The sequence below is a fragment of the Ambystoma mexicanum genome, chromosome 1p (genome assembly GCF_040938575.1).
Source record: "Ambystoma mexicanum isolate Mex_15411 chromosome 1p, UKY_AmexF1_1, whole genome shotgun sequence".
NCBI lineage: Eukaryota > Metazoa > Chordata > Amphibia > Caudata > Ambystomatidae > Ambystoma > Ambystoma mexicanum.
Genome location: NC_090921.1, coordinates 102619117 through 102629764, shown reverse-complemented (window position 1 = coordinate 102629764; position 10648 = coordinate 102619117). Strand labels below are relative to the sequence as shown.

Below are 10648 nucleotides of genomic sequence, written 5' to 3'. Positions count from 1 at the left end.
AATGAAATATTTTCAGATGTACTTCCAAGCCGCTGTAAAAATAATAAAGCTTTGTGATAATTTGCGCTCAATAAACACATGTCGTCATATAGAAGGTATTTAAACATTACATTTTCAAGATCAATGTTTCTCGTTTTTATATTTTATTGGTGAAATTAAATATACACAATTTTATATTAAATGAATAATATCTTCATAGAAATAATTGCCCTATTAAGTGTATATTCTTAGTACTTGAGGCTACACGCAGTTATCTTCTGACTCCCGCGTACATACACATTGCAAGCTCCTTTCCAAGATGGTGTCGGCGTTCGCCTTTCGATCGGGCTGCACGGGACCCTGGTGCCAGGTTCGCAGCCAGAACGAGTGGGAGGAGGCGTTGTCAGGGTCCGAAAGCAGAGGCAGGAGGGCCCAGGAGGGAGCAGGGTTGTCACCATGTCCGGCGTCCAGCGAATGAAGGTGGCCAACGAGAAGCACAGCAAGAGCATCACCCAGCGGGGGGCTGCCACCAGACCGCAAGCGGTGAGAGCCGGGGGGTGGGGGGGAGATTATATGTAGATAATTGTAGGGCGCAGGGACCATGGGGTATCCGGAGGGGTACATCTGTGGGTGCTTGCCGGGATCAGTGTAGAAGCGGAGAGTATATGGGGGGGGGGGACATTGTGAACGGGTTGGTGTCTCGGGGTTTGAGGCGCACGGGAGGGGGGAAACCAGAGAGCCACGTCCCTGATGGTGACTGGAGGAGGGAGGTTGTTTACCTTAAAGGCGCCCTCGAAACTTTGTAGCTCTGCTGCCCCCCAGATCCTCTCCGCCGACTGACAGCGGTACAGTGAGGAGTCGCTGGACAGAATTGGCAGCACATTTAACTGCTAAAGCAGCGAGACTGCAGCGCGACGGAGGCAAGGGGGGGGGGTGTAGACCGCTTAGATGGGACCAGTATACAGGGGTATCTTGTTGGGGAAATATTGTTCTCACTATTAGGACATGGCACGTTCCATTTGGCAGATAATGCTGCGAACTCTTCCCATCCAATCTCCAACAGTCGGAGGCATTTTTCAAATGAAGGGCAGGGGTCCTGTCTCTAGACCGTCCGTCGGGCAGAATTCTTAATTTGCCCCTTTCTTCCACCGATAGCACAGTCTCACCTGTCCTTTTCATTATAGAGAACTGTCAAAATTCAGCGTGGATCGTCTGTTGAGTTTGCGGGCGATTCGTTGCACATGTCGCCGGTGGGACGTGTACTGCTGGCATCCAAGGCCATTTGGTGTCATACGGACAAATCATCTCACCTGTCCGTAGTAAGAGTGCAGCCACAACCCGATTTAGGATTCGACTTCACTGCAGCCTTTTGGCACACACACATCTATAGAAAGCAGGAATTACTTACCGGTGATATGCTCTTCCTCGTCACAACCCATTGCATATGAATGAGTCGGTTTTCACCTCAGTCCCCTATAGTCAGCCCCCCCCCCCATATAAAGAGAGTACCCTACCTTCACTCGTCCTGTCCATACCCAAGAAGCGCAGGCAGACAGACGGTCCCCATGGAGGACAGTGAGAATTCCGCCCCATGGAGGACAGTGAGAATTCCGGACTTGGGTGTGGAAGAGAAGGACAAGGCCTAAGGAAGATAACCAGTTAATTATCCATGTATTACCTCCATGTCCCTATCTCCCTTGTCCCAGTTCATTACATTAGGAAATAACCTCAATCCAGGCCATATTCGTCTAAGTTCTTTAAATTTGTAGAGGTGACTAAAGCAGGTTTCCTTAACATATTAATCAGAATAAACCCACTAGTTGCGAGGAGGATATCTGCCCTGCCAAAATAGTCAAATCTTGTGCCGTTTCTTGCCCCTTTTATTACAAAGTTCATAAATACTTCTTTTAGAGAAGTCAGTTCCAACAGATGTCAAACACGCATGGATCACCCCTCTTCATTGGATCCTTGTATGGCAGGTAACTTAACGCCCGATTACAACCTCCCCCTTTCTCCTAAAGTTTTTGGGCAAGATTTCACAGGGTCAAATCCAGGTATTCTTGAGTACATATAATTTACTAGGCCTTAAGGAATCATGTTCAGGGTGCACATAGCACAGAATTTACCTTGCTAGATCTTAAGACTAACATTCTTCAATATATGGATATGGGGCAAAGCTTCATTGCTGATTGTTAAGACGGATTTCTGAACTCTGTCCTGGTGGCGCAGAAGTTCAGAAGGCCAACCTAATTACTTGGAACAGGGTAACCTCTGGACAAGCCAGACCAATCAAGGTAGCGATCGCGGCGGTCAAGACTAGGTCTCAAGAGGGGTGAGGGTGACTGAAAGCCCGCAGTGAGCACACAAAGCAAGAGCGCTTACAAACTACTCCAAACAGGTGTTATATCAAAAATATAAACACATTTATTTTAAGGCCTTTAAAACAACGACCGTAGCGAGAAAATCACAATATCACAATATTAAACCAACACATACCATATCAACACAATATATATACAAATACACAGTCGCAAGCGTTTAAAGCACGAAATATGTAGTCCACCTGCCAGGGAAGGAAAACAGGCAGTGCGATAATGCTTTCGACTCAGTTCGCCTTCATAGGCACCTAACTAGATGGAAGTCCGAGCCCTACGAAGAGTGGAGCCTTGCGCTCAAAGTACCTGCCACGCCGGTGCCGACGGACACAAGGGGAAGCTCTTTGGAGGAAGTCAGGCAGTTCACGTTAGTGCACAGCAGAAGAAGAACAGGTTCCGCAGCTCAAGCGCAGCCTCCACAGCGGGCAGAAGCAGAGCGCGAGCGCGGCAAAAGGGTGCTGTTTTTACACAGCAGGGAAAAGCAATGGGATACTGCAGGAGGGCGACCAGATCCTAGATATACTACTCACCGGTCCCCGAAGCAAGCAGACCCAGGCTTCTCCACGATAGTTTCAGCAGCTGGCAGGTTCAGAAGAGCAGGGAACGCTTTGTAGTCGTGTAGAGCAAAAAGACGTCCCAATCGACGAAACCGGCACAGTTTTGTTGCCGCACAGGACAACGGAGCGGCCGTGTGTATTCGAGCCAAATGAACCCTCCTCCCTTCAGACCTGGGGACGCCAAGCGTACGAAGCGTGGGAGAGGGACAAGGACTCGCAATACAACACAACCTGGCGGCGGTTGCAGAGCCAAACTCCTTTGTAAGCTGGTCAGTCAACTGGATGGCCCAGAGACGCTTCCGAAGGCTTACTTGGCAGGAGATGGTTGAAGATGCCGGGAATAGCTGTTCCTGCTATTCCAAAGGTCGAAGCACCAGTACAGGCCTTCTGGTTCGATCAAAGGAGGACAGGGGCTCTCCGGACGACAGCAGTGCAAAGGAGGATTCCTTCAGCGGGTCACCAGCGATTCCTCGGTCCAGCCTCGTAGTTGCAGGATACTTGGCTCCTGTATTCCTTCGTTCGTGAGAACTCAGGAGATCGACATGGTAGTGGTGTTTCCAGCCCCCTCTTATCCACGGTTCCCTTCGCGCCAAAACGGAGGGGAGCCAATGGGAGATCCGCTCATCAAAACACATACCATACGTGGACCAATCACGGACCACGGTGGTCCCAGGCATTCACACCACCCTAGACTCTCTGGCACCCAGGATGTGTATTGGGACCAGACATCCCAGCCCACACCCTGGAGGCACACAAACGACATGTAGAAGCCCGCGAAAGCAACCACGTTTCGCGGGAAAGTACATGCCCAAATAAGGAAGGCCCCGGGTCGCCGGACCTGGGGAAGGTGAAGGGAGCAAGACGGACAGTGGACAGGACAAAGGAGCCTCGCGGCCTGGCCATTTTGGGAGCCAGGCCACCATTTTGGGTTCAGTGCAAAAACGTGCTCAGAACGCCAAAAGGAGCTCAAAATAAACAAAACGATCGCTGCCACCAGTCCAGTCCCTGAATGACTTGCACCGATCAAATACCATCCTATAAGAGTATCTAGGGCCTGTAGAAGGCTAGAGACCCAAGAGAGCTGTAACTTAGCTTACAGTGCCCTCTTGTGTCGTGTTGCACTAAAGCTGCGACACGATAAAAGAAACTACGGTAAACCACGTTCCCCGGTACTGACTGTCTTAAGGGCATGTCAGTTTCCCCGTAAGAAAGGAGCGAAAGCCCAGAGAAGTGCGGCAGAAGGCTGTACTTCTCTGGCAAAGTCAACAACAAGGTTAAAAACAATAGCAAAAAGTTTAGGGGTTGCCACATGGAAGGAAAATTCCCTACAATTACGAAATCTTTCCTAACACTGATGCTCTTGGATGTTACGGCCTCTTTTAACTTGGTAGATCATTCCATTTTAGCCAGTAGACTATTAGAGCGTGCCTCGTTCTCCAAGGAAGCAGTCAGCTGGGTTCTTTCTTTCCTTTCTTGTCAGACCGGACTGCCAATTTTTCCATGAGTGTGCCATGTCAGAAGGATATGCTCTAAACTGTGGAGTACCACAAGGATCGTGTCTTGTCCCCTACCCTCTTTAATATCTTTATGCTCACATTCTTTGATCAATTAGATGCAGAAGGTACTTGGTATGCAGGCGATACTCGATGATGGGTTATTTTTTTTGTTTTTTTATGATAGGTTATTTATAACACGCTTAATACCCAGAGGTTTCTAAGCGTGGACCCGGGGATCGAACCTCTGTGGTTCCGTGTTGTCTTGCTTCCAAGGCAAGCACTTTGCCGCTGAGCTATCCTCCTGAGACTTGGTGTCTCTTCCCACTCTCGGGTGATCACATGAAGCCACCAGGGCCATCAACGCAACCTACAACCAAATTAATCTGTCGATGTTGCTTAATGGCCTAGCCCTAAACAACTCCAAAACAGAGATCATAATTTTGGGCACTGCCTCTAAACTGCGAAACCTACATCAAGCCTACTCTTCCTTTCAAATTTCAGACTGCCTTCTCCCCACCCTCAAGAAAGTGAAGACTCTGGGAGTTACTCTTGATCAAGAGCTCTCAATGTAGGCTCACATTAGCTATTAGGATCAAGCTCCTGGCACAAATCAAATCACTTTGTGTAAGGCTATCATGGGTAGCCGCCTGGACTATTGTGCCAGTATCCTGCTAGGCGTTGGTAAAGGAGAATTAACCGGCAACAAGTTATTCAGAACAACACAGTGAGGGTTGTGGTAGGTCTGCGGAAAACTGTCAGCAGCACGAAAATCACTACATTAGTTGCCTATAACAAAAAGGGTCATGTTTCGTACCCTATGCATTGCACATTCATACCTTCATGGAAATAGCCTGTCTTATCTAGCAGCACAGCTCAAATGACTACTGGACAGATGCAGCCACAGATCCCACAACACAGGTCTACTACAAATCCCCAAGGCAAAACGTTCACAGGTAAAAGAATGATGCTTCCCAACCTCTACACCACGACTTTGAAATGCCCTTCCTCCTGGCCTAAGGTTGTGTCCTAGTCTTCCTAGCTTTAAACATAAACTGAAAAGTTCCTCTTTGAGCTCTTCCTGATGTGCCTGACTGTTTATCCCTCTTCTGATTTAATGTTTGTCAGTTTCAGCCCTGCCATGTCTCGGGGCTTTTTTGTTCCGTACTTTAGAAATAAATTTTAAAAAAAATTAAATAATGTGCCCTAAAGAACGACAAAGGGCACTTATCTATGCTGCAGAACAAGTGAGTTTTATTTACAGTATTAGGCAAAGTAACTCTGAGGAGGGCTGCTGAGGGGAACCCCTGGTCTGCATGCCCCGGAATAGACAGCTATAATTGCGAGAAATGGTATTGGAGGAAGCCCATATAGATGCCCTACATATATCCTCCAAAGGTGCTCCTTTGGCCTCTGCCCAGGAAGTGGCCAGTGATGTCAGCTTCGGGGGCGGGTGTTTTGATTTATTGCCGCGAGCGCACTTGAATTTAGGGCGATCGATCCACGGATAAGATTAGCACAAGATGGCGGCACACAAGACATTTTCGCATGTGTAAAAGTGAGGAAAACTAAGGTAAAATGCATCAGAAACATTTTTACGATCGATCACTATGCTTATAACGACTTGCCCGAACGATCGGGACAAAACATTTTTGTGCGCACTATTCCTTTAATTAGCAACTGCTCCTCTTTAGCTCAAGCCACTTTAGAGCTGTTCAAGCAACTAGCACAACATAGTATCATGTTCACTAGTCCCCTCTTTTCTCTATTTTGTTTGTGTGCAGAGATTTGAAGTTGCTTTCTGGTGGCTTTAGCAATATATAAACATCTTATAGAACATTGTGACACTCCTCACAATGCCCTCCATCGTACCCGTTCTTCAGAGAAGTTGAATCATCACATGGTGCCAATGGTGTGCATCACAATCTCATTCTCAGTTTTCCTGTTTCATTTACACTATAGAAATATAGAATTTTCTAGGCGGGGACAGGACAGTAATGCTAGTTTAAATATAAAAATATATTTTTCAAGTCAAAACATAGGGCTAGTGGTTAGTTTACCACCAAAGCAAGATGCAGGTTCTAGCCTCCGGCCGCAAGACTGATCATGGCTACCCAGCGATCTCTAGAAAACACAACCCTATTCCCAATGCCCCTCAATATCAATTCAAAATAATTGAATGGATTTCTCTGCATATGAAACATGTATTTAAATCCTAAGTATGGAACCGTTTCAAATCATGCAATGTTATTTTATTACAAGAATTGTGGGTCTGTGATTATGTAAATGGTTTTGCAACAATTAGAAGAAATCCCAAAAAGGACTTAAACGATCTAAAGGAGGCTTCCTTTTTGCTGCAAAAAATAATCCACTGCTAATGCATATTTGGTGCCCTGCTAAAAATATAGAAAAAAACAACGAATTGTCTGTGCAAGGAAATCTGCCGTTCAGCACCCCCCCCCCCCCCCCCCCGTGAATTGGGTAACCTAGCCTGACTGGTATCTGGAACATTTCTTAATTTCTTCAAAAGAAAGCAAAAGTAGTAGCTCTTTTAACATTGCATGTGGGTCCTTGCACTAACAAATTACGAGCTCTGAGACTCGACACCATTATTGTGCAATATAAAAGGCATAGAAATTGTTAATAGTAACATAAGAAAAAGGCACTAACAAAAGCATTGCAACAAATGATTGCCGTTAGCAGAATTTTTGTCCTTAGTAAACTTTTCTTTGGTACACGCTTCTACACAAATCATATATAAATGAAATAACGACAGTAATATTTGCAAAGCGAATGCAGTATGTGGATAGAAAATACTTTTCGAGGAACCTTATTTGTTTGGGCTTCCCTTTGAACAACCTCAGCGCCCTGACAATTTCCAGATACTACACTGTTTTGTTAGGACTTTTTGCTTTTTTGTGGTCGCATGTGATTGTAACCACGGAGTTCCGGTTCCTCAACTCCGTTTTGATTAAGACACAAAAGCACATTTTTGGTTACTGTTTCTCTCATGCGCCCTTATGCTTTGAGAAGAAAAAATCCACCAGACTCTCCTTCTCTTGATTTTGTGAAAGATGGATATCTTTTATTTGAACAACTTAATTGTACTCTTTATGTTGCCCTTTATGATTACATAAATTTCAAACATAAACCAAAACATGTACGGTCAAGTACAAATAAAATGACAAATATAATAGACCATTTTTTGATATTGGGTATAACCAAAACATTTTTTCATTACAATAAACATTCAATGGGATGGCCATTTAGGGAGGGGCGAAGGCTCGGAATGTTGGGGGTTATGGAAAAAAACACACAAAACATAACATAAACACAGAGAGCAAAATGTTTGCAAAAAAATATCTTAGTTAGTTACCACTTTCATGTTGTTCATAGAGTGTAAGAAAGTTTTAGGTTTTAAATTTTGTTAAGTATTGATTTACATCTTCTTACCTAATGCTTCCTGTTGAATACTCATATTGCTTTAGCCTGTCTCTATTGTTGATAACGGGTTTGTCATGGGTTAAATCCCTCTAAATCAAAATACACTACATGTAACACCAAGGTTTCTACTTTTCGTTTGTTTACTCAATAGTGTTTGGAAATTGAATCCAAATGTAGCCCGAAATTGATTTAAACGTGCTCATGAGTTCTTGACTAATATGAATAAAATGAAGCTCGCTGTGGTTAATTCTGCTTAAAGAGGTCCTTATGTGTCGCACGGTATACTTTAAAAAATAATAATAAATCACTTTATCTAATTTGCTGTTTAGTTTCCGCAACTCCATGCGGACTCACGTGTCCACATTGAAAATAATGCAGCCCCCTCGGGGGACCCTCTCGCACGCTTACCTGTGAAGAAGAAAAAATTTAACTTCATCACAAATTACCGTGCCAACAACAAGATACTGAGAAAAATGTTACGAAAAAATTGGCACTTGTTACAATTGGACCCAAATGTAAAAAAATGCATAGGAACAGATCCTACGTTGATCTACGGACGTACGAAAACCATCAAAAACACTTTGAGTCCCTCTTTTGTTTCTGAAGTTAAAAAAGAAAACCTCATGAGCACATTTAAATCAATTTCGGCTACATTTGGATTCAATTTCCAAACACTATTGAGTAAACAAATGAAAAGTATAAACCTTGGTGTTACATGTAGTGTATTTTGATTTACAGGGATTTAACCCATGACAAACCCGTTATCAACAATAGAGACAGGCTAAAGCAATATGAGTATTCAACAGGAAGCATTAGGTAAGAAGATGTAAATCAATACTCACACTTAGCAAAATTTAAAACCTAAAACTTTCTTACACTCTATGAACAACATGAAAGTGGTAACTAACTAATATATTTTTTTGCAAACATTTCGCTCTGTTTTTTTTTTTTTTTTTCTTTCATAACCCCCAACATTCCAAGCCTTCGCCCCTCCCTAAATGGCCATCCCATTGAATGTTTATTGTAATGAAAAAATGTTTTGGTTATACCCAATGTCAAGAAAATGGTCTATTATATTTTTTTTGTCATTTTATTTGTACTTGACAGTACATGTTTTGGTTTATGTTTGAAATTTGTTTGTGTCTTGGAATTTTTCTATAAATCACACCCAAAATGAACTATTCAACATCATAAATGAGATGAGGAGCACTCTGCACCTGGATGCTACAACACACCAGTACCTTCACAAAAACTATGCAACCTTGCAGACCACTTAAAAAATAAAATCACTGGCATACATCGGATCATACAAAGCAGATCAATCCACCAGATTGTGCACCACGCCCCACCAACCCTGGAATGACAGAATAAGCTACAAAGCTTCACACAAATTTCAGTAGAGGGATTCATCAAGTTGGTGAAACATAGCGATAGAGCAGAATCACCAAAGGACCCCTGTCCTCCAGGCATCTATAAATCAATACGCACACAAGTCACGCCACTGGAATGCCACAGAAACCTCTTCAACCAATCGCACTCAACAGGGAGAGTACTGCGGTTGTTAAAAATGGCATAACCACTCCTAGAGGATACTACAGGTGATGTGCAAGACCTCTCTAACTACAGACCGATATCAAACGTTCCCTCTCCGGTAGAAACCTATGTCTATGAACAAACACTGGAACACCTAGAAACACACTAACTGTTGGACCAGGCACAAGTCGACTTCAGACCCATGAGAGGAACACAGGCTACTTCTTTCTATCGGGGATGACCTAATTACCAATGCAGACTCTAACACAAACTCTGCATTGTTACTACTTGACCTCTTCGCAGTGTTCAACACCGTCAACCACAACATCCTAATCAGAAGACTGGATGAAACGGGGATCACTGACGCAGCACTGACCTGGATTAAATCATTCTGTATCTGAAAGAACACAAACGGAATGGATAAAACCATTCAAATCAGTGCCACGGGACACGCCCTGTGGAGTACCGCAAGGATCCTCCCTATCCCAACTCCTCTTCAACATCCACTGGACCCCACTAGTCAACCTCCATCAAAAGGCACGGCCTTACCTGCTATTACGCAGATGATGCCCAAATCATCTACAAAATCGAAGATGTACAAAAGGGGAACGCAATACTAGTAGACTGTATGAAAGAACTGTACAACTGGATGAACTCAAACAGCCTCAAACTCAACCCGGGCAAGACATAAATCATGATCATATCCAGGAAAGCAAACCATGCATCCCATGGACAGCAAATCTAGGAACAGCGCCCACGCCATCAAAAATAGTGAAACGTGGAATCCTAATGGACAAAGAGCGAACACTTGAACCGCAAGTAAACGCAATAATCAAGAAATGCTTCTTCCATCTACACATCAAAAAGATCCTACCATCTTTTACCCCCACAACACTAGTCATCATTTCTCGCATGTCCAGGTTAGACAACGCCAACATGCTTATACCTCGGAATTCCGGATTGTGTGCTGAAGAAACTGCAATTGCTACAGTACACAGCGGCCAGGCTCCTCCTCAATCTATCACAAAGAGACCACATCACTCCTGCACTGAAGATGCTACACTGCTGCCAGTCAAATCACTTTCAAAACCGTGTGCGTAACACAGAGCAATACACGGCCGAGGAGCAGAATTCCTACAATCGAAAATCGCTGTTTACGAGCCGGCCAAAACACTTGGATCCAGTAACAACATCCGTCTGGAACCAAAACAGTACACAAGGAAAAAACGAGGTGGGTCAGCATTCTCCTTGCCTACCACCAAAAACT

General features: G+C 44.2%; 1 long non-coding RNA gene across 1 annotated transcript in view; it reads left to right on the top strand.

Annotated features, from left to right (window-relative positions):
- The first annotated feature begins 250 nt into the window (after positions 1-250).
- LOC138566687 (uncharacterized) overlaps positions 251-10648 on the top strand; it is a 38615-nt gene continuing 28217 nt past the window's right edge. The window contains exon 1 of the long non-coding RNA XR_011301993.1: positions 251-522. This is a non-coding gene — a long non-coding RNA (uncharacterized lncRNA). The remainder of the gene's footprint in view (positions 523-10648) is intronic.